The sequence below is a fragment of the Excalfactoria chinensis genome, chromosome 7, assembly GCF_039878825.1.
Source record: "Excalfactoria chinensis isolate bCotChi1 chromosome 7, bCotChi1.hap2, whole genome shotgun sequence".
In the NCBI taxonomy this organism is placed as follows: domain Eukaryota; kingdom Metazoa; phylum Chordata; class Aves; order Galliformes; family Phasianidae; genus Excalfactoria; species Excalfactoria chinensis.
The window spans coordinates 24,575,737-24,594,483 of NC_092831.1; the positions used below are offsets into that span (position 1 = coordinate 24,575,737).

Consider the following 18,747-nt stretch of genomic DNA (forward strand, 5'->3'; position numbering starts at 1 on the left):
CTTCTGGAGATGGGGCCATTATGTGCCAGTGCCTCACCACCCTGAGTAAAACAATCCTGCCTGCTAATATCTAACCTAAATCTCCCCTCTTGTGGTTTAAAGGTATTCCAGTTTGTCCTGTCACCATCAGGCTGTAGCTAAAATGCAAAGTCAGGGCTGGGACCGGTGATGGAGCACCTGTTGGGGAGGCAGGGCCAAGCCAGGGGAGCTCAGGTGCAGGCAACGTAGCTGAGTGCTTGGGAGGAGTCAAGCCGGGATCTATCCCTCCCCAGCCCTCATTTAAGGGCTGGCAGCGGAGGCGAGAGCATGTTGCTGTGAGTCCTGGCCTTCCAGAGTCTTTGTGAGGGTAAGCAGCTTTGTTTACCTTCCTGCCTTTATGCATGCGTGGCAGCTCTGGTGTTTGGGCTTGTCCTTGTTTGCTGCAGTCTTTGCCACCCAGCTTTGTTGCTGTACTTTCAGTTGTGTTATAGTGTTACACAAACCACGCAGGAAGCTGGTCTTCCTCCTGTTTATACCCTCTGTTCAAGTGCTAAAGCCCACAGTGAGGCCTTTTCATCTCCCAGATAAACAAACCCAATTCCCTCCACTCTTTTTGAGAGCGGCACTGCTGCACCCCTGCCTTATCTTTGTGGCCTTCCTCTGGTCCCACTCTAGCAGGTCCACGTTATGTCCTGCACTAAGGGGTGCGGGCACAGGAGTCCTGCTGGGACTCCTTACAAACGGGTGCTCGGTGTTCTCCCAGTCCCTAGAGAGTTGCCCCCAAACCACAATTTACATATCAATTGTGGTGCAGAGCAGTGTGGCCGCACATCAGGCGGTCTCTTTGTTACTCTGGGTGGCGCGGTATCGAGCCCCGTGGACCTGAGCGCGTTCAGTGTCATCGGGCAGTCTCAGACTCGCTCTTCTCTCTGCCCCGGGAGGGATTTTGCTCCCACGGCCCCCGCCCAGAAGTTTAGGGACGCAAGGTATAAGGCAAGCCGGATGGCTGACTGTGTGTGTCAAATAGACTTGTCAAGCGCCTCAGCCTTCCCTGTGTTTCCTTTCTGTTGTTGCCCGTTCTCCCTTTTTGCTTATCAGCGGGAGCGTGTTTTCCTCGGCCTTTGTCTTTTGAGAGATCCTTGTTGTGTTTTATATCTAGTGATTTCAGGTTGATCTCTGTGTCAGCTGTTGTGTCTCTGCGTGCCCGGAAAGCGTCTCTGCATTGTTCCCAGGGGACGCATCCCTGTTTCCCTGCTCTTACTTTCTCCTCCTTCTCTCCCGTTTGTTCCCTGGCAGATCACTGCCCTGTCGCCTGCCTTCCTATTTTCTGAGCGTGGTTTCTGCTGCTGGGGGCTGGAGAACTCAGATGCTCTCAGATGGGCATCTGTAAGGCGTTTCTGTTATGCTCTGTGATAATTCAGCTTGTGAGGAAATGAGAAATATGTGTATGTAATATATATGTGTGTGTATATATATAATAGATATAGGTAAAATGTATTGTATTATTTACAAATATATTTATTATTATATATTTAATTTTGTATAGGTTTTTATATATTATATATTATATATAGTATATTTATTAAAATAATATATTTAATACTTACATGCATATAAAATATATGAAATACATGCATATATATACACACACACATATTTTGTATGGAATGTTTGTTAGTGCAGGTGGGTGTGCATAACGGTGTGAATCTTGGGTGTGATTAATTAAGAGTTTTTTGAGTACAGAACCTGCTGTGTTGTGAAATACTGGGCCACATCATTGTGGGTTTTTTTCTTTGTTTTTTTTTTTCTTTTCTTTTTTTTTCTTTTGTATTTATTTTTATTTTTTTCTTTTTTCTTTTTTTTTTTCTCTCTCTCTCTTTTTTTTTTTTTTTTTTTTTTTTTTTTTGTGAAGGCATTCAGTTCAGCTGTGGGAAGGGAAGGAATGAAGCCAGGCTCCTCCTCTCCTCCCTTCCCTGTTAACCCTCATTTACGGGCTGACTGTTGCAGAGGAAGGATCTCTTCTGGGTGTTCTCTCCTTAGTGTTGTTTTTCTGCAAGCTTAGATCCTCAGAGACAAGTGAGCGTTCTTGTTTTTGCGTCATCATCGTATTGTGCTGATCCGGGTGCAGTTATGAAGATGAGATATGAAACCTCGCTCTGTCCTTACTTTTTTTCCTTGTACCACTGCTTTTTGTCAAGGACTTACTTGCAAACCTGTGAATCGCTGAGAAAGGCTCGAGTGGGTAAGTCAGTTTTTAAGATCTCCTGTTGTTCTTGTGCTGTGTAGTTTTATTTCTTTTCTAATAAGAAAAATCTCCTTGGTTTGACATTCACGGAGTAGGTTTGAGGGGAGGAATGTATTTTTTAATCTTGTTGACCTGAGTTGATGCAGAAAGGAGACGACTGTGGTTGTTGTTCCCATGTGTGTGCATAGAAAGGGATTTGTGCTGTGTATAAACAATGACAGGACATAGGTCAGATGGCTGATATTGCTCACTGTTGATCGCTGTTTGTTGATGACGAGTTTAGATGAAGTTTGGATCAGGGCTTTTGTTTCTGAGCTGTCATAAGAAGTTTAAAATACAAAGCAAAACCTTTCTTGTCTTCACTAATGGAGGAATGCACTTACTGATACAGCCAGGCCTCTGGCTAAAGTAAGGGTGATGGGAGTTTATACTGGCATTTGTAATGAAAGATCTAGTGGACCATTGGTGTGTGTTGAAAGCTCTATTCTGAACACAGGAGCCCAGGAAATACATGTCAAAGCATTAGAGGGAATTTGTTTTGCAGCGTTAGGCTTTATAGCTGCTTCTTTGCTTCTTGTGCAGCCATTCTGGATATTCACGGTATCATTGACTTGGATTGTAGCTGTTAGAAACATCCAACTTAGGCTGAGAGAAAATCTTCACTCATAGCTATGGATGTATTGCTGTTTTAAGGCAGATTTTCTTTATTTAATTCCTCTATTAGAGAGACACATCCATTAATGTCAACTGTGTATTAGATCCTTATTCAATAAGTGCTGTATCTTCTGTTTTTTAAGGATTCCTGCAAGTTTATCGCTTCTCAGATCCATCCCACCACTAGAGGGAACAGCAGCATTACCCAAGGGAGATGTATTGACTTGCAGTTTAGTTCCAAGCATGTGTTGTCTCTTCAAGAAGGTAAGGTGACCTGGAGACTACATTTAATATAAGAAAGCACCCCTCCCTAATTGTAGCTATTAGAAAAATGGAAAAACCTAACAGCTAAGCAGTGACTCAACCCCATATCAAAGAATGTTAGAACTTATGAGATGAGGAGAGGCCAGGAGACAGACAGGAGTCAGAGTCCAGATGCTTCTTGTCAAAGGCAGCTCTCTTTATTATTTATATAACCAATTAAAACAAGAGTGAAATGTATATTTGGTATGTTTAGTGATTGCAATAAATCAGGAGCTGCAGCACACTCAAACTCCATTTCCTATCTTGAATTGTTCACAGATCAAACTTTAAATGCTTCAAGTATATATAGAGCATAAGAGTTTATTTAAATTATTATAGTAGTTTGACTTAATATCTACATTGAATAAGTCATTATATAGCTATTACAACATACTATATTAAAGCTACAATTTAACTTAATTATTTATTGCATCCTTTATGGCAGCAGAACTAGATCTGCTAATAGATTTACTTTCTGTTAATTAAGTTGAGACTTTCAATAGAAGTAAAACAAACCAGACACAACCATGTAACAGAGGCAGAACCCCAGCTTTATTTGTTAAAAAGCTGAACTCATAGCACAAAGTACTTCTGTTAAAGTTGTAAAATATTCTTTATTGATTTACATCTTTTTCTTCTGCAGTGAATGCAATGACAGACAGTTTATTTCTGCATACACCAAGATAAATAACATCAGCAGCAAGAGAACAAGGCCCGAGCACAGAAACAGGCAGCATACAGTGGTAAGTACAGATTTACATTGTTTCAAGTCAGCCAAAGGCAGGTATCTACTTCATAGTCTGTCCAAAGAGCCTTCGGGAGCCAATGATTCTTCTTCAAGGAGACATAGTCACTAACTTCCCACGTTGCAGAAGGATCATTTGCAAGCGCTTCAATGTCTTCTTTTCCCATTAGACTGATTAAACACTCCTGAGAAGAGATGCAGAAACAAGTCAGTAGAGCAGTAACTTGTCTTTTTCCAGAAATATATTATACAGAACAAGTATACAAGTCACTACACAGAACAAGTTTTACCTGAGGTTTGAAGTTAACTGTTTTCTTCTTCAGCAGGACACAGGACTCACTGTCTGCTACCTTCAGGACCAGAGGCCAGCACCAAACAGCCTTCGCTACACAGGAGCCACTCGAGGACCTAGGAAAGAGACCCCTTCAAGGGAAGAGACCCCTTCACCAGGGGACTCTTCCCCCCACACCCCCACTCAGGGGAGCCCCGATAAACAGGAGGGGCTCCCCCCATACCCCCACTCAGGGGGGCCCCAATAAAAAGGAGGGGCCCCCCCAGACCCCCACTCAGGGGGGCCCCAATAAACAGGAGGGGCCCCCCCACACCCCCACTCAGGGGGCCCCAATGGCCAGGAGGGGCCCCCCCAGCCAGGGCTGCCCAGGCCCTGGCAGAGAGGCAGGGGTGCTGTCACCCAGCCAGCCTCCCCCCCAAAAAAAATTCTATTATCTCTTTAGAGATAGTGCAAAAATCGGGGTCCAGCACCAATACAAGGGGGAAAGGCCCAGCCCACACTAAGTGTGAGCTGAGCCTTTCCCCCAAACATCAGAAACTCCACACAAAACAGGAACAAAACTGAGAGAGAAAAGCTAAGTGGAAAAAATAGAAAGAAAAGAAAAGAAAAAAGCTAAGAGGAAAAAAACAGAAAGAAAAGGAAAGAAAAAAGCTAAGTGGAAAAAATAGAAAGAAAAGAGAAAAAAGCTAAGAGGAAAAAACAGAAAGAAAAGGAAAGAAAAAAGCTAAGAGGAAAAAAACAGAAAGAAAAGGAAAGAAAAAAGCTAAGTGGAAAAAATAGAAAGAAAAGAGAAAAAAGCTAAGTGGAAAAAATAGAAAGAAAAGAAAAGGGAAGAAAAAAGCTAAGTGGAAAAAATAGAAAGAAAAGAAAAGCTAAGTGGAAAAAAATAGAAAGAAAAGAAAAGAGAAAAAAGCTAAGTGGAAAAAAATAGAAAGAAAAGAAAAGGAAAGAAAAAAGCTAAGAGGAAAAAAACATAAAGAAAAGGAAAGAGAAAAAAGCTAAGAGGAAAAAATAGAAAGAAAAGGAAAGAAAAAAGCTAAGTGGAAAAAATAGAAAGAAAAGAAAAGGAAAGAAAAAAGCTAAGTGGAAAAAAACAGAAAGAAAAGGAAAGAAAAAAGCTAAGTGGAAAAAAATAGAAAGAAAAGGAAAGAAAAAAGCTAAGTGGAAAAAATAGAAAGAAAAGAGAAAAAAGCTAAGAGGAAAAAAAGAAAGAAAAGAAAAGAAAAAAGCTAAGTGGAAAAAATAGAAAGAAAAGAAAAGGGAAGAAAAAAGCTAAGTGGAAAAAATAGAAAGAAAAGAAAAGGAAAGAAAAAGCTAAGAGGAAAAAAACAGAAAGAAAAGGAAAGAAAAAAGCTAAGAGGAAAAAATAGAAAGAAAAGAAAAGCTAAGTGGAAAAAAATAGAAAGAAAAGGAAAGAAAAAAGCTAAGTGGAAAAAATAGAAAGAAAAGAGAAAAAAGCTAAGAAGAAAAAAATAGAAAGAAAAGAAAAGGAAAGAAAAAAGCTAAGAGGAAAAAAACAGAAAGAAAAGGAAAGAAAAAAGCTAAGAGGAAAAAATAGAAAGAAAAGGAAAGAAAAAAGCTAAGTGAAAAAAATAGAAAGAAAAGAAAAGCTAAGTGGAAAAAAATAGAAAGAAAAGAAAAGAGAAAAAAGCTAAGTGGAAAAAAATAGAAAGAAAAGAAAAGGAAAGAAAAAAGCTAAGAGGAAAAAAACAGAAAGAAAAGAAAAGAGAAAAAAGCTAAGAGGAAAAAATAGAAAGAAAAGGAAAGAGAAAAAAGCTAAGTGGAAAAAATAGAAAGAAAAGGAAGAAAAGCTAAGTGGAAAAAATAGAAAGAAAAGGAAGAAAAAAAGCTAAGTGGAAAAAAAATAGAAAGAAAAGAAAAGGAAAGAAAAAAGCTAAGAGGAAAAAAACAGAAAGAAAAGGAAAGAAAAAAGCTAAGAGGAAAAAAATAGAAAGAAAAGGAAGAAAAAAGCTAAGTGGAAAAAATAGAAAAGAAAAGGAAAGAAAAAAAATAAGAGGAAAAAATAGAAAAAAGAAAAGGGTAAAAAAAGTGAAAAAGGAGAAAAAGGGGGGGAAAAGCTATGACTGAAAATAAAGAAAAGGGAAAAAGGTGAAAAACCTAAGAGGAAAAAATAAAGAGAATAAGGGAAAAAAAGCTAAGAGAAGCAAAGAGAAAAAAATGCAAAGACAGAAAAAAAGAGAAAAGCTAAGACAAGAAGAGATAAAGAAAAAAAAGCTAAGACAGAAAAAGGGAAACCACATTACCAGTACACAACAAAGACACCACCAACACTGAACACGCACCTCTCACCTCTCCTCCGCAGCCTGCCGTTCCTCCACGAGCACACCAGCCGCGCTACTCGACACCTGAAAAGCACAAGGACAAATATCGGGTCTGTTCGCCGCTCCGGCCAAACTCCGGCCCGGGAGCAGCAGATAAGCGTCAAGGATCAAAGTGCGCCTCGTACCTCACGTCTCTCGGCACCGGCATCCACACGCTGACCCTCAAACCCCAACACCGCTCCGGTCTCGGCAGCTGTTCTGCCACATCTCCACGATTGAAGATCACGCTCCTGAAATCAAAACAGAAAAAAGGGGTGTGGAGGAAAAAAAACCAAGGGAAACAAACCCATCCCATCCCGCTCTCTGCCACCGCTGGAGAGAGCGGGACGCCCTTCTCGGGCGGCTCAGCGGCACAGCTACGTGAGCCCCAAGAAGAGAGAACTTGCTTTGTGCCTCTCAAACGCTCACTGCCTCCGCCATCTCACTGGTTCCACATAATGACGGGCTCCGGGGCGGCCTTTGAGGAACCTGCAAAAGGCGTTTCAGCAGCTCTTTGCGTTGCTTCTTACTCCCGCTGACCTGAAAAAATAAATACAAAAACCTCCATTAGCACACAGTCATTGTCAAGCAGCAACATTTTTATTTACAGCGCTGCACACGCACGCTGGGTGACCGGCGTACCGCTGCCGGTCTACCCCCAACACGTTACTCACCTGCTATACTAACCCAGCCACAACATGAGGATCCCGGTCCGAGGAGATCGGGGCGGGAAGCCCGAATCTCGGGATGATTGCTCCCGTCGATTCTTTCGTTACCTCCCGTGCCCCCTCAGCGCTGCAAGGCAATGCCTCCGGCCGCCCTGAAAAAGAAAGCGGTTCACACCCACATATTTCGGTACCCCCCCTTTTCGAGGGAGCTGCCGTTGCTGAACGGGAACGTTTCCCTTGCCTGCTTGTCCCGACGAGCCCCGCTGAGTCCGGAGCGGCGGCCCAACAACAGCCCCGACGAGAAAAAACTCCTCGCGAGTCCCGCTGGCTCGCCGCCTCCGCCGTCTCACCGCTTCGGGATGACGAGAGGCTCCGTCGAAGCTTTTGCTCGGCCTGAAAAAGAAGAGAACGTGTTTCGGCAGCCCTTTACGCCGCTTCTTATTCCCAGCGGCGCCGAGGCTACGCAAATACGGCTTCATCCTTCTCGCTCCTAGCGAGGAAATCGGGAGGAACTCAAATCCCGGCTAAAAAGCCATGGAGAAGATGACGGCCCCCCGAGACCGTGCTAGCCGACACTGCGCTACGACTCGGGGAACCGAGTGGCAGCCGCCGCCGAAAAGGCGACGGCGCGATGCCGGCTCCGGGAAGCCGAAGGAACCCGACGGGAGCCCCGTGCCGGCCCTCGAACGCGGCGCCGGGAGAGCCCGGCGACCGCTTCCTCGGTCCCGTGCTTAACCTGAACGCCGCACCGGATCTCGCTGGTCTTCAGAAGGAAACATCTCGGCGCAGCCTGAAACAAAACGACAAAGAAAGTCACACAAAAGCCCAGCTCGTAGTTTGAAAAGCACCCCCCCAAAAGCAGCAGCTCTCCACCCTTTTCGGCTCCAGCGGCGTGAAGACCGGACGAAGCGACGCGTCCCGCTCCGACTCCCGGCAGCAATGAATTCCAGGAGCGGTCTGATGGCCGCCGGCTGCCTCCGGGGGAGCTTAAGAGGCTTTGCGGAGAACACGCCCCCGGCCGCCCACGAGCCTCAGCTGTGCCCGGGCGGCCGCGGCCCCGCCGCATCTGGGAGCCGTCGGCTCGTTAGCGCCGGTGGGGCTCGTTAGGGCCGGCCGGGGAACCTGACAGCTACACACGTGGGCTCTAGATCTCAATTAGGGACTTCAACTGCACTTGCCATTACACTTTGGAATAGAAAAAACTTCTCGCCTCTTTGTGGGGTTCACAAACAAGTTCAATGATTGTGCCTAAGTCAAACGGATCGCTTTGCGTCTCACGCGACGCCGGCTGCGTGCCGTCTCTGCTCTGCTCCGCTTGTCAGAGCTACCGCCCAAAGCCACGTGTAGTCTAAACTTTGCCATGAAAAGGTCTGTCATTCCATAGAATAAAGACAGACGGCCCGAAGCAGTTGCCGGCGGGTTCCTCTCGAGCCTCCTCGCGCCTACCGATCGCCGGCTGATTTAAAGCCGCCGAAAGCCGCGGTGAATAAAACGGAACGGGCGAACTATCGTGAAGGTACGCGAGGGGACCTGCGGGCCTGCGTGTGCTAATGCGGGATGACAGAGGCCGGAGACGGGATCTGACGGCGTCCTCCTTCGGCTTGCGCGGATCGCACCGCACGGAGGAGTAGCGCGGAGGTCCGGGACGGGTTCCCACCGGACGACTTTTCATGGAAGTACGAGAGCTACGGACTCTGCAAGGTACCCGGCACTGATCTAAACAAGAGTTACTGCGAGTTCAGGAACCGTGGTCCTGCAGAGAGAGAAACCTCTCACCCGTGATACGTTACAAATATTGCTCTGTCTATGCAAAAAGGAGTTCTCAACAGTGTCCGCTTACTCAGGGCCCATGCAAACCTACAGACAACCCACGACCTGCTTTGGATTCAAGCCATCGAAGGTACGCGCTGGCTGTATTCGTTATGTTCTTAATTTCTTTGGACTCACTGTAAATCTCTGCACGTAAAGCAAGGCCCGGGACAGTCAGAAACGCTGACTCTCCTTTCCCGAGGCGAGGCTTAATAGCCCAGCCTGGGAGATGCTGCTCGTGCCCTTAGAAACAAATGTCTGTGTTTATTGGGTTCATGATGGAAAGTCAGTCTCAGCCTTAACTGTGGAGCAAATATGTACAAGATCTGCACAGCAACGCTGCTATGTGATCTATTCCTCTGCAATGTGCTGTCTTGCTGCAGATACCCGTGAAAACGTACTGGTGGACACACAGGCCCCGCAGTGCAAATGACACGTGAGAGTGCTCAGAGCTGCTGCCCACAAAGTCTCACCAGAATGAGGTACTTTTGCTTGCACTTAATGGCATGTATTTGAAAAAGGATCTCATTAAATCTCTACTCTGCAATATGGATATTACAGATCATTTAGCATACACTCAGGGAAGCCAAATTGTCCTGCTTAGAAATAAATATAACAGATTCGGATGCATAGCAACTGCATTTTTGAACGTGAACTAGATGGCAACATGCGACTCTTAATAAGGAGCCCACGGACATTACGAGTTGGTAACATTCAAGGAGATCCAGGCATTTCGTCTTTGGCAGCCATACTTTTTTCTATTTACAGCATTAAAATGGCATTTCACAACACTTCCTTTTAGTATCAACAGAAATGGTTGTGAAAACAAACACTATGAAATATACAACAAAAAAATGGTAACGTCACTAAACAGTGCGTTCATTCGACTCGAGAGGCCAACCCACGCGAAATACTTTGGAGGTGAAGTGCAAACTATTATTTTGAGCACGTTGTATTTGTGGGGAAACGATGCTGCGAGAACTCTGTATTTCACAATGAAAGCAGTTCGTTCTTTAGCTTGAATTATGCATATTCTTCCGTAGGTGGCCTTCTTCCTTCTTGGGTTGTAATGAATCGGTAGCCTGGGTGATGCTAACGGACACTTTGCTGCGTGAGGTGTCATCCTTTGGAAGACAGACTGAAAGGCAGGCCTCTTTTCTTTCTGATTTTGATGGCTGTTATGGCTTTTTTTCCCCCTTATGTTTTGCTGTGTGCTATTTTAATTGGATACAGTGTTCTTCTTCTCTCCCTTCCTGCCCTAAGTCGTTCTCAGACCTTGCTGAGCGCTGTCAAATGACTGCCGCATTTCCTCCAGGACAGAAGCGTTCATACCCCATGCAAGGCCTCTGAGTAACTCAATTAGCTTGATTAACGGTGAATGGTAAGTCTTCAGTAAAAATACTGACAATTCCTCCCACGCTGCTACTACGCCGCTGTTGCTGAAGCAAAACATTAACCTGATCTAGATGTAAAAATAGCGGCCAAGCAAGCTGAGTGTAAACAGGAGAAGGACTGCACATGCCATTTCCTACCTGCAATACTGTTTCGTTGTTGTTAGTGTTTGCCAGAATCTGATTATGTACAATACTTTGGGGAAAGATGAATGCAAGGAAGAGGAAAAGATGAATGTTACCAGTTCTTTACCCAAAACGTACTGGACTGCCAAGTTGTGTTAACTTCAGGACTAGCTGGAAATGATTTGGTGCATAATGTATCCAGGAACTCCTAATCACCATTTCTTACCCTGTTGAAGTTGCCAGAAGTATCGGGGGAAAAGGAGACGAATCTGAGAAGATGCCCCTATTCTGTCCCTTACGGTTCTTTCTTCTGAAATACTCCTGTGTTTCTGAATGAAATGTGCTTAAGATTGACTGGAAACTTAGGACACATGGATCCAAATGTTAATATTTGGTTCACAGAAAAATATGTCTACATAAAGTGCAACGATTAACTGATGGCCTACTCTAGGCGTATATGTTCAGACGAGTTCTCTCTGGATTTCTACTTGATTGCACCGTGAGCGCAAGAATAAGGCGAGCAATACAGCTTTTTCACAGGTACCTTACAGAGTAATTCCAGGTCACAAAAAATCTTACTCTTAGGAAACAACCCCATTTAGAAACAACCCCACATTCAGATGAGAGAACAATCCAGTAAATTAAACCAGCTGCTATTGTTAATCCCACATAAAATGATGCACAACAGAAGAAAACACAGAAGTTCTATATAAAGCTTTGGTAGAGCGCTCTCCACAGCATAGTGGAAAGCTAAAGGCAACAAGCTGACCTAGTGAAATCATCTAACCCATTAGCAAATGACTAAGAAGAGCGATTTTCAGCCTGATACCAACTTAAAGTGTATATTATAAGGTGAGGGATGGTGTAGCATGTGAGCAGAGATGTGCATTTTGTAGGAAAAGAGGGTAGACAGCCAGCTGACTCACTGTCTGACCCAGATTAAGCCAAAGAAGTTGCCCTTGTTTTTAAGAGCCTAACTGCTGGGATTTTTCTTTTCTTTTTCTTTTCTGCATGGAAAATATTCTGCACGTACAAATATTATTTGGCAAGAGAAAATCAAATTATAGCCTGTCAACTTTGACACGTCTTAATTCCAAACAATAGAAATGGTGTGGAAGAAAGGTGTTACAAAGAAGTGGTTGTCAGTTCTTTTCACAGAGTGCTACATCATCACACTTTATTGCAAAAGCATTCAGTGCTAAGCTGTATATTTATTCAGTGCTAAGATGTATATTTGCAGTTTGAGATTCCTACTGACACAACTGAGCTTTATTATCCCTTTGTTATTTAGTAACTACATAGGTATGACAGACAGAAACTGATTTTAAAAGAGATTCACAATTGTCAGTGTGGCACATGCACAAATCCCACTGCAGGAAGTTTTGGAAGTGTTTCAGTATATCAGCATGTCTGTGAACTTGAGGGCAAAAGGTCAGCGTACAGGGATAAACAGCCACACACCACTATGGTTAGATATACTGGAGTCCACTTTATTGCCCAAAAGGCCATACTTTCATAGCAGACAGATGAGGGTGTTCAAAAAGTCACACACACTAAATGGACAAAAGCTACTGCAATAACAACCCTAAAACCCCCCTTCAAAGCCACGAGCCATCCATTCTTTTCCAGCAGGTGCCTTTGGTTCTCATGCTGTTTGTCCTGCTCTGCAGCCGCTGCTCTCTGAAGTCCTTCTCTTGCTCCATAGCTGCTGCTCGATAAAATCCTTCCTGTATTTCCAACATTCCCCTTTTTTTTATTAATTAGCAGGCTACTGCCTATAGAATAATAACACCACTTACATTAATAACAATCATCATTACTCAGTCAAAGCCTCCATTGACAATACTCTAAACACAACAAAAAAGACAAGTCAAACACACCATAACAACAATACTTTTAAACCTAATATAAAGAACAAACACATTCACTCTGCAACCTGGAAATAAAACCCTGAGGGTCCCATTGTGTGTTTATCTGTAACTGGTTGGAGCAAGGTCTTCAACCTTCGTATACTCTGATATACTGATTTTGGATGTCCACTAAAATTTGTGCTACAAATGCTTTTAGGATGCTCTAAACCATGCCTTTAGGCTAATAAATGATTGATGGTCGTGCAACTATATGAAGTTACATGTCAAATAGAACCAGTATTAGATAAATGTGCTAGAGCATCACTAGGGGCATTATTACTTACTGACCCTTGAGAAACAGCAAACCCTGCTGGCAGTGGATGCAATTCAAAGTGCCCCTTTATTCTCTCCCCGCAGATTCTCTCCTGCTTTGAGGGTCTGAAGAGAATATCCCATTTGTATACCATATCTGTGTGGCCAGTGCGTGATACACAGCCCGAGAGGAACAACTGCTTGGAAAATGAAATAAACTGTCAAGTTAAGCTATCTTAGCGTGCGCCTTTGGCTCAAGTGGTGCATAGTAATATTTTAAACATCCTGATTAGGTGGATGCAAGAGAAGTAATCATTCTACGATACAGGCTCATCCATTTGCCTGGGATTCCTTTCCAGGTTTTGTCTTTGCAATTTAAGAACAGGCTATTTGATAGGCTAACAACATCATAACCGAGCAGTACTAATACAATAAAAGAGCTATTCCTGTACATTCTAACATTTATTACATCAAATCCTGTTTAATACACATTTGATCTATTACTAAAATAAAAGAAGCGCACAACAACCTGGTTAACACCTAAAATTCTAACCCTTGAGACTGCATTGGTAACATTGTGGGTGATTTTCCATGTCATACCATTACTAATATTATCTATACCAACAATTTACAAAGCAATGCCACTACGTAAGAAGCACACTTCCCCAGTTACTATAAAGGCTGGATGTTATTTTCTGCCTTGAGATAAGGCCGAACATATCGTGCAGGAGCCCTGTGGAAACACAAGCATGACCACAGCTTCCAGATGATCAGTGATAAGGGACCTCCCCAAAGTCCTGTGGCCGTATTCCAAACATTAACCATAGCCTGTTCCTTGAGCATCGGGGAGGCCCCAAAATGAAAACCCACATGAGCTGTATCTGTATCATCACAATGCAAAACATTAGACACAAGCAAAGTCTTACATAATATTTTTTGTGGTGTCTCCCGTGTTTTTAATTACGGCTCTGCACAGTGGGTACAGAGGGAGTAGCCCCTCCTAGCTTGCACACCATGAAGGGACAGTTCAAGGATATTTATAGAGACAAGTTAAACATACACAATAATAGGAGGGAACAAGCCTATTCAAATCAGCTAAGCATACATTACTCTGATATTACTATTAGAATGGAAAGGGATATTACCATCGGTTCCAAGAGATCGCTGTAATGTTCTCCATCCCAACTGCCGAGTTACCGTGACATGCAGGTTTCATACCTTGCTGAAGTCAATAAGTGAGCACAAGTTCCTGTAAGAGCATGAGAAATAAGGTTGCATTCTTCTGATAACCTTCCACCCAGGACATCCCTCCCTGTAGCAGCTCTTCTGCCTTTGTTTGATCCACGCCCCCTTGCCTAGATCATAAACTATAATTGTTTCAGAAAGACATTTTACTTAAGTAATAAGTTCCACCTCAATCCCCCCTTTTCTATACTCTAGCAAACTTCACGTCACTACATTATACTGTTCTCTCCTAAAGATTTATTACAGTACACCAAAAGACAGAAAGAAGAGCATATCTCAAACTGTTTCCACATTTTATAACTCCCACCCAGTCATAGACATACCTAACAAGCAACATAATATGCTGCAGACACACATTCCAAGAAAGAGTAAGATTATGCAATCTGTGAAGGGTCGCTTTAGCCAGGCAAAGTTCTGTAACCAACCGCTTAATTTGTGCCACAGTTATGCAAATCCAAATTAAGTTTCATCCCAATTAACTCAGAGAATCACCTTAATTTGCTCCCCTAGTTTATGCACATCTGTTTCTAATCTTTGAGTTTTGTCACCATACACACAGCTGCTTTAATTATAGCACACACACCCCCTTCTCCAGCCATCGGGAGATCGAGAGCCATTCCATCCTGTAATGCCAGTGGACTAAGAGAGGTTACCTCTTTCTGCAGTCCCAGTAGAGCATCCATAGCAGAGCATTACTGATATTCTTGCATGTAGCCAATATGTTGATTATTGCTTGTTCTCATTCACTTACTCCTAGCACAGAAATAAGCCTTCTAATGAAACTGAAGAACCTAGAGGGCCTGTTTAGGAGGGAGTTATTTCCCTGCTTCACCCTTTTCTAAGATGTTCTTAGGATCCCTGCACCGGTTCTTGGGGCCTTGAATTCACAGAACTGGACTCCATCTCAAGGAGAGAGAAAAATTCTATGACTGCTAGTGTGCCCTTACTGAAAGTCCTATTGAGTATTGTGACATTGAGGCCTGTCCATAATCACATAAGGAATGCAGGGACTTCCCCCCCCCCCACCATCCCAGTTTTATCTACACACCTATACCTACCTCCTGCTCCACCCCACAGCGTCCAACTGGTGGAGGGGACTCCATCCTGCAGGAGTTCCATTCCTTCATCTCTTGGCAAGGCTGTACAGTTCCAACAATCGGTGAGGTTCGGCCTAGCTGCTACTCCTTTAAAGACATTTAAATTAGTGCTTTTATGCCAGGCTAAAGCAAGTTTCATATAATACATGCAAGCTATGAAACACATTCTACACATACTGCCTCTCAGTCCTTGATTCAGTGGTCCAGTCTTAATAGTCCACCTGTCTGGAAGCATCTCAACTCGCATGTAGTGGATCCACAACACTTTGTCTTGTTCATCTTCACTGCAGTGTGGGATGTCAGTAAAACATCAGTAAAAGGAGCCGTCCTTTCCACTCAGGCTACAGTAGGAAAACAGAGCTTTAGACATACGCATAACCTTCTGGTACAATGTTGTGTACAGTGCTGTCTAGGCCACCAGTTCCACTTCTCAGGACCTTCATCACAATCCCCCCCCTTAACTGTCTCAAGAGGCTAACAACATGACATACCATGGTAACACCCCTCCTGCTTAGAGCAAAATGCTCTTTTATAAAGAATATGGTCTACCAAACCAAATTTCAAAGGGGCATAATGCTTCTTTTACCCTACTTTTCATTCTAATTCTTACACAAACTAAGGCCTGTGACCACAGTATAATCACCTCTTGTCCTAAGTTAATGATTTATAGCCTGATTAGATGAATCATCTTTCCTACCCAGCCACTATACAGGGCCTGATAAGGAGCATAGGGATGCCAATCTACTCCCAACAGGTTACTTACCTGTTACACTACCCCAGCAACAAGATGAGGACCCCGGTCAGAGGAGATCATCAGGGCAGGAACCCCAAATCTTGCAATTATTGCTCCCAACGATGCTTTTGATACCTCCCACATCTCCTTAGTGCTCCGAGGGAATGCTCCAACCACCCTGTAAAGGGAGCAGTTAATACCAACGCATTTCAGTACGCCTCCTTTTTAAAGAAGATGCAAAATACAAACATAAACCTGCCCTTTCTGACCGGGAACGTTACCCTTCCCTACTTGTTCCACCAGGACCTCGAGGCCTGTTCCAACATTAAGTTGTAAACAGATCGAACATCACCGTGTAACCTGGTTAACGGCAGTGTATAAATCCCAAGCCGCGATCTGTTGACACAGGGATTTATTTCAACGGGGGCGCCCAGCGGCGGCGTTCCGCTGACCCAGGAGAAACCGAAGCGGCCGAGCAACGGCACTACGCGAGTCCCGAGCGGACAAAACTAACCTGAAAAAGGAGAGAACCTGTTTCGGCAGTCCGTTGCGCTGCTTCTTATTCCCAGCGGCGCCGAGCCTGGAAGAACACGGCTTCCTCCCTCTCGCTCCTACCGAGAAGATCAAGAGAAACTGAAACCCCCGCTAGAAAACCATAGAGGAGATGACGGCACCCCAGGACCGCGCTAGGACTCGGGGAACCGAGCGACAGCCGCCACCAAAAACGCAACAGCGGCCGGATGGCAACGCGATATCGGCTCCGAGAAGCCGGGGGAACCCTACAGCAGCCCCGTGCCGGCCCCCGAATGCAGCGGTAGGAGAGTCCGGCGGCTGCCTCCGCGATGCCGTGCTTACCTGAACGTCGCACCGCTTCGGGCTGATCTTCACACGGAAACATCTCACCGCAGTCTGAAACAAAACGACACAACAATCAAAGAACGTCAAGCAGAATCTGAAACTCCCGTTTTAAAAGCAACCCCACCAAGACCGGACAACTGAACACAACCCGCTCCGACTCCCACGAGCAATGAATCTCCGCAGCGCACTCGTAGTTCCCAGCAGCCTCCGGGGCAGCTTAAGAGGCTTTGCGGCGAACACGCCCCCGGCCGCCCACGAGCCTCAGCTGTGCACGGGCGGCCGCGGCCCCTCCGCATCTGGGAGCCGTCGGCTCGTTAGCGCCGGTGGGGCTCGTTAGGGCCGGCCGGGGAACCTGACAGCTACACACGTGGGCTCTAGATCTCAATTAGGGACTTCAACTGCACTTTCCATTACCGTTTGTTACACGCTTCTTCTCGCCTCGTTGTGGGACTCACAAATAAGTTCAGTATTTTTCCTAGAAGTGTCCTTGGTTCTCATGCTGTTTATCCTGCTCCGCAGCTGCTGCTCTGTGAAGTCTTTCTCTTGCTCCATAGCTGCTGCTCTGTAAAATCCCTCTTGTATTACCACATCATAAATAGATTCTGATAGACTCTGATGGGCTGCCTCTGCAATGGCGTGCATTACCCGTCATTTTGATGTCCTGGTGTACAGTTAACAAAGTACAGTTGGAAAGAATATCGTAGTGAGATAGCAAAGGGACAAAGAAAGAATGCTCACCTGTAGCTGAAATTTTAGGCTCACAATGAAAAGCTATATAAAAGAGGGACCTCCAGAAAGAGATTCTTCTTTAGTGGCAGTCGGCCCTTTAATGGGGTCTAGGAGATGAACTGCCTTTATCTGTGCTCTGTGCTGCCTCAATCAGGCTGTGACTCAACAAGTCTCCATACATGTAGCGAGGCCGATGCTGTCTATTACGAGCTCTGGCTAGCTGGACATGAGTGAGGTTATGGCCTGATTTAAGCTGGTGTTGGGCACACAGCCCAGAATTAAGGCCCACAGAAATGTGGCTTTGTTTACGGCCTCGTCTGAGTGATCTTGGCTCCCAGACCTGCCGTGGGACAGACATCTCAGCTCTCTGCACTGCCAGCTTCAAATGAACAAGTCACTTGTGTGTGAGTATATATAGCATGCCTTGCCTTTGGGATAACTGTTTTTGTTTAGCCAGCCCTCCTATAAATAAGCAGAGTCCATCTGTGGTCCCGAGCCTGCACTTGCAAAGCCCATCTTCATGCTGCGCCACTTTGAGCATGGCTCACAAATGCTCTCGGTGTTTCGGAGATGAATGGTTTGGGAGCTTGAGGCACGCTTTGAGTGAAATGGGCGTGCAGTATGAACGCTGCTGAACCTGGTCCTGGGAGTGGGACAGCAGATGCAGAGCTTCAGAAACAGGGACAGGCTCTTCTATTTTTGCAAGCCAACGTGTTTTAAAAAGAAACATCTGGAACCACAGCAAGTGCAGCGAAGTCAAAACAGTCAATTGCTCAAGAGGTCACAAGAAGTTATGTTTATTACTTGCAAATGGGCTTGTTTGATATCGAACCACCTTAAATGTGCTGTTCAAAAACACTGTTCAAAAACACCATATAATGGCTCCTAGATGATAGCTGACAGTGCGCACCTGAATGCGTTAAAGAACAAGGAGGAAAATAACTTCTGAATACAATAAAGATTTTCAATATTAATAATCCGTATTACAAAGGCAATACATGTATGAACCACAACAAATGCCTTCCTAAGCATTGCCTATTGCTTGCTTATAGCAAAGCCCACTACCCATTTGACCAGACTGAGAACTTAACCATAATTCAGTCTGACTGCTCTATTGCATCGCCCAGTGGGTTTCACCGAATAATGATTCTTCAACCCATCTTAACTTAATTCTTTAGGAAACCAAGGAAACAGAAGCATTACAGACAAACTGCAGTTTCTTAAAAATACAGCATGAAAAAATATGTGTGGTTTTACAGCAGTTTCTCTTTTGGTGAAAGATCTTAAAACGATGAAATCTTTGCATTGGAAAGGACCCTTAGAGGTCATTTAGTCCAATGCCCCTGCAATAAACAGGGACACCTGTTCTAGATCAGGGTGCTGGGAGCCG

At 44.5% G+C, this 18,747-nt stretch overlaps 1 long non-coding RNA gene across 1 annotated transcript; it reads left to right on the forward strand.

The window, feature by feature from the left end:
* Positions 1-1,964: 1,964 nt before the first annotated feature.
* Positions 1,965-4,794, forward strand: LOC140254931 (uncharacterized). The gene is made up of 4 exons (XR_011904339.1): positions 1,965-2,221; positions 3,022-3,142; positions 3,825-3,924; positions 4,250-4,794. It is a non-coding gene; the product is annotated as an uncharacterized lncRNA (long non-coding RNA).
* The last annotated feature ends 13,953 nt before the right edge of the window (positions 4,795-18,747 follow it).